Source organism: Macaca mulatta, chromosome 11, assembly GCF_049350105.2.
Source record: "Macaca mulatta isolate MMU2019108-1 chromosome 11, T2T-MMU8v2.0, whole genome shotgun sequence".
Classification (NCBI taxonomy): Eukaryota; Metazoa; Chordata; class Mammalia; order Primates; family Cercopithecidae; genus Macaca; species Macaca mulatta.
The window spans coordinates 54,350,144-54,356,143 of record NC_133416.1 but is presented as its reverse complement, the minus strand read 5'-3'; positions in this window follow the sequence as shown (position 1 = coordinate 54,356,143).

The window sequence follows — 6,000 nt, the reverse complement described above, 5'->3', positions numbered from 1 at the left end:
TTTTTTTTTGAGACAGGGTCTTGCTCTGTTGCCCAGGGTGGAGTGCAGTGGCACAATCATGGCTCACTGCAGCTTTACCCTCCCAGGCTCAAGTGATCCTCCCACCTCAGCCTCCCAAGTAGCTGAAATTACAAGGTACATACCACCACACTCAGCTAATTTTTGTATCTTTTGTAGAGATGGGGTTTCACCATGTTGCCTAGGATGGTCTCAAACTCCTGGGCTGAAACGATCCACTCGCCTCGGCCCCTCGGCCTCCCACAGTGCTGGGCCACTATGCTGGGTCTAGAAAGGATTTGAGGGAGAGTCCAAGGAAGCCACGCTTTGCTCTGCATTGAGTATTATTAGGAAGCTGGGGTAATTCTATAATCAGTATGTTATTTGTAGGGAGGGCAGACTAGAGGGAAGCTAAAGCTGCAATTAGTAAATAAGCAGCTATCATTTGTATTAGCTGGAAAGGAGAATGTTTAGTATTTTGTGGCTTGGACAAGGCTCAAGTTTTGTCAGGTTCAGACAGGAACACCAAGCGGTCTTGCCTTTGTCTTGATCCATCGTAGTCACGGTGTGGGCTTGTCTCATATTGATGTTCTGTGAATTGTTTCCCTTCCACAGAGAACACGAAAGCCTAGCTGTTGGTTCCAGGCCAGCTCAGGGCAACACTAAGGGCTACTGATAGTACCAGGCCAGCTCCTGGATGTCAGGCGCACTTTTCTCCTTATCAGAGAGCATCTCCTTGGTATCTTCTGACCATGCTACCTCACGCCAATCCTCAAAGCCAGGACTAGGTGAGGTAAGTAGGGCAAAACACTTGGGAAGAATGCACGCTTGGGCACCAGCTCTGTGCAGGAATTGCCCTGAGAGGGAGTGGCTCTGCAAGTTTTGTGCATGTCTCCCTTCGCTTGCCTCATCCTGTGTCCCACTCTACACAATCCTTTAGTCTGGTGTCTGCCCTTTGTTCTTCATTCTCTCACCCTAAATCCTACCCAACTTCCTCACAAGATCAGACATGGCTTTCCCTTCTCTTACTGGAAATGCTGCTCTAGTGATCACCATAAGAAGTGAGGTTCAGGTCGGGCATGGTGGCTCATGCCTGTAATCCCAGCACTTTGGGAGGCCAAGGTGGGTGGATCACCTGAGGTCAGGAGTTCGAGACCAGCCTGAGCAACATGGTGAAACTCCGTCTCTACTAAAAATACAAAATTAGTCAGGACTGGTGGCACGTCCTGTAGTCCCAGATACTTGGGAGGCTGAGGCAGGAGAATCACTTGAACCCAACAGGTGGAGGTTGCAGTGAGCCAAGATTACGCCACTGCACTCCAGCCTGGGCAACAGAGCAAGACTCTGTCTCAAAAAAAAAAAAAAAAAAAAGCCTCTAAAAATATAAGTGAGTTTATCCAACTCTATAGATCTTAGCCTGGCTGGTTCTATTTCAGCATTCACACGTATTAAATGTGCCCTTGAGATAGAACTTCCCAGCACACCATAACTAAAATACTGGACACCCACCCTCAGTCATTCTCTCTCTTTACCTTGTTTTACTTTTTTCACCCATTGATAACTATCTGAACAATTTTTATTTGTTTAATATGTTATTTCATTTCTTTCTTTCTCTTTTTTGAGACAGAGTGTCACTCTGTCGCCCAGGATAGAGTGCAGTGGTGCGATCTCAGCTCACTGCAACCTCCGCCTCCCAATCTCAAGTGATTCTTATGCCTTAGCCTCCTGAATAGCTGGGATTATGGGTATGTGCCACCAGGCCTGGCTAATTTTTGTATTTTTAGTAGAGACAGAGTTTTGCTATGTTGGCCAGGCTGGTCTCGAGCTCCTGACCTCAAGTGATCCTCCCACCTTGGCTTCCCAAAGTGCTGGAATTACAGGCATGAGCCACCACACCCAGGCTGTTTACGTGGTATTTCTCTGTCTCTACCAGCACCCCAGTGTTACTTCTGTGACACAGGCAAGTGTTTGTCTGTCTTTTCTGCCCCTGCATCTCCAAGGCTTAGTTGTGTTTATGTTTTCAATAGCCAATATGCAGTTATTGCAATGATATAAGATGTACTAAGTGTATGAGATATACATGTATGAGATATAGTTAATTCTCTCAGCGCATGTGTTGGGGGACAGAGGAGGGACGTTGGAATAGAATAGCAGAATCCTGGCCTCATATATGGTTTATAATCCAAGTTTAATCAGTGCTTAAATGATTTTGGATTAAGCAAATAGGTTTTAGCAGATTAAAAACATGGCCTCACATACAAATAGTACTAACTGATGCCCTGATTGCCAATCCCTTGAAAAGATCTAGTAACCCTAATTAGACTAAATCAAGTTGCCATACAGAATTAGCAATTACACTGTACTTCGGGAAAGAGAATTTTTAAAAACAGAAATTTTTCCCAAAGTATTTCAAATTCATAAAGTTTTAAAATTATAAATTGGTGAGGACTTTATGCAGAATTGAGTTTCTGATTCAAGCCTTTCTGAAGAGCTTTAGACGATGAGGCTGCAATGGAAAGAACAATTTTGTGGGGAAGGAGGAATGTTGAATAGACTTTCCTTTGTCTGCTTAGGTCCTCCCTTACCCATTGTCATCTTATGGGACTTTTTATAGCTATTTGTGGTAAGAGAACTCCCATTTTCATTAGTGGAACTGCACTTCTACACTGGTCCAATTCAGGCAAATGGATAGAGCTCACAGCACCCTGGTTTAGGTAGGAGTCAAGCCACAGACTATCTGTCTTTACTCAGAGATAAGTGGCCATTATCATCCTCGTGCCTCTTTGTACTTTACTTTGACCAAATGATCCCTTTGGCTTTTGACTTATCTGGAATCTGCTGCTTAAATTGGCTAGCCTTTATTGGCATTCAGGATCTGTGGGTGGAAATTGATTGCTGGTATTTCTGAGATGTGAAAACCCTTATCCACCTACTTTGGTTGAAGTGGCTCTAGATTGCAAAGTACTGAATATGGCTGTTTACTTATATAAAAAATACAATAGAACCTTGTATATACATAGACTACCCTCTGGGGAAGAAGAGGTAGGCTTTGCGAAACAGAGTCAAGGTAGACTTTGACTTATCTCTACTATTTGAATTTTTCATAGTGAGAATATATTTGTATGTTATTTATATAATTAAAGTATCTTTAAAAAATAAGTTTAGTTGAGAGACAAAAATACATAATTAATGTCATAGTCTCAATTCTGTATCAAGGCTGGAAATAAGAGAAAAATCCCTATTCTCAGTAAGATTGCACACATTTTAATGAAACAACCAGAGGAGAGACAGGAAGCATTCCTAGAGGTCTCTGGTGAAGAAACCGTCTATTCTTATAAAGGAATGACTCATGGATGACTCATGGCCTGTAGCTCCTTCCCCAGTCACTCTTGACTAAAATTCTTGACTAATTATCTTTGCATTTCTTCTTAGTGCCATCTTCCTCCCACTCTGTGCAGTGCCAGCTTGTGCCACTGCCATTTTGTGACCTCCCCTTTCTGCTGTTGACCTGATGTTGATGGGAGATCAATTTTCATTCTCATCCATTGCTACCAGTATGTCAGTCACTGTGCCTTCCCAGTCCCTAGCCACTTCTAAAGGAACTAGGTGCACCCACAGCTTTCCTGGGGTGACTGAACCTGGCTGGACCCTTAACTCGAGGGCAGCCCAGACTTCTATGCTTGTTAGAAGCCCATGAGATATTCCAGCATGAAAAGCCTTTCCAAACAAGGTAAAGTTGGCTTCTGCAGTCTAATTCTCAGGAACTAGAATTAAGAAACACTGAGAAAACTGAGCAGTATGTACTGAGAATTGTTGTTGAGATACTGCAAAAGAAAGAAGCCTTGAAGTAGAGCGGGGACCATGAGGGGTCATAAGTAAGTTAAAGTAGAAAGCGAGCGCAATCAGGGGGCAGACAGGCGTTAAGAGAAAAATTGTGAGAAAAAGGCGGGAAAGCCAGTCAGTAATGAAAAAGAACCGGAGATGCCCAAAAAACAAACTTACAGAGGGTCAGTGGGTCATGTTAATGGTGAGTGGCCTTCCAGAAGACTCAGAAGATCCCACACTTGCACTCCCAGAATCGTCTTGGCATCTAAATAACTTTCTCATTCCAATCTCCTTGAGACCTGGCTCTGACAACATTCCTACCCTTTCTGAAAGCTGGTGGTTCTGCTTTTCCTGGGCTTCCTGAGACTTTTTCATGAGGCTGAGATCACTGGCTCCTCTTTTCTAAAGGAATGGAGATAGCATGTTCTTCATTACTTGAGGTGACCTAAGTTTCATTCTTAAAACCAAGAGAACCTAATTCAAATGGTCAGTCCCCTTACTATAAAAGGCAGAATGGAAACATTTGAGCAGAGTGGGAAAGCTGTGGCCTTCAAAGTGGACTGGTCTGAGTTTCAATACAGGACCTGCCAAATGTGAGCTGTGAGACTTTTGGGGCAAGTTACCTAACTATAATACTTTTAAGACTTGTCCTTTTTATCTTTAAATGGCTCCAGCTCAGGATCGCAGAGTGATCCAACAATGGTTTACGTAAGCAGCTGGCCTGATGCCTGACACAGACTTAACACTCAATACAAGTTCATACCCTTCCTTCTTCTCTCTGGATACTTCCTGTCTTGCACAATAAAGCCCAAACTACCCCACCCCTCCAGTGGCAGTAGCTACGGTTAAGATCGTCTGCTTCCTGTCTCACTGGGTTCTGCTGTTTTGTGTTCACACACTTCAAGAGTGAAACTCAATCTGTTCAAAGCTGTAAACATGAACTTTGGGTCAGAGTTTGGTCCCCTTTCATTTCGTATCTACTAAAAGTTAATTAGAAGCCCCATAATGCAATCAGTTGTTCAGGGCAGGGTGGTGGTGAGGATTACTTTCTTCATATCTACACTCATTCAGCCTGCCATCAACAAACATTTATTGAGTCACTATAGTGTGTAAAGGTACCATAAAGATAGGAGGATCACAGCATTACACACAACGAAACTGGGGTACACAGGGACCGACGGTAAGTTTATTTCCGGTTTCACTTATTTAAGATTTGCAAAGGTGTGTTGTATATTTGAAAAATGTAGTAAACATTGTGTAGTAGTGCTTAACTCTATTAACTGGATCTTAACTAGGACTAACTAGGATTTCATCTAAAAGTCTCTTGCAGGCCGAGTATGGTGGCTCATGCCTATAATTCCAGCACTTTGGGAGGCCAACACTGGTGGGGTCACTTGAGCCTAGGAGTTTGTGACCAGCCTGGGCAGCCTGACAAAACCCTGTGTCTACTAAAAATACAAAAATTAGCTGGGCATGGTGGTGCACACCTGTAGTCCCAGCTACTCAGGAGGCTGAGGTGGGAAGATTGCTTGAGACTGGGAGGTGGAGGTTGCAGTGAGCCAAGATGGCATCACTGCACTTCAGCCTAAATCACACGATTAGACTCTGTCTTAAAAAAAAAAAAAATGCCTCCTGCATATTGCCATAATGTCTTGCTCCTAGACAGGGCTCATTAAATATCGGTAGATGAAGGACTTAATAGCTGTTTCAGATGCTTCAGGAATTAGCAAACATCTGTAACTCTTGCTGAGCTAAACCGGAGTATTATATAGAAAAATACATAGTAGCATTATAATTATAGTGGTATTATGTTATCCTAAAATCATAAATTTAAGAGGCATCCAAACACATGTTCTTCCTGAGAAACTAATTCTGCCTATTTCCCCTGCTTACCTGCAAGACTACAGACTATAATTTTTGAAAATAGATCCTTATAAATCTTTCTGGAACTATTTATGTAAATGCTTTATTTTCCAGTAATCTCAGAGAACTGACTTTCTGTACCCTGCTAATCTCCTTCTCTCAAAACAAAACAAACAAAAAGAAAACATACTGCAGGAAACTGAGCATCCTCTATGATCTAATCAAGCAACACAGAAATATTGACATTCCACAAGCACTGACAATTATTTTTTAGGCCTAAAAGACAAGAGTAAGTGTAATTATGTTGCCAGTTTA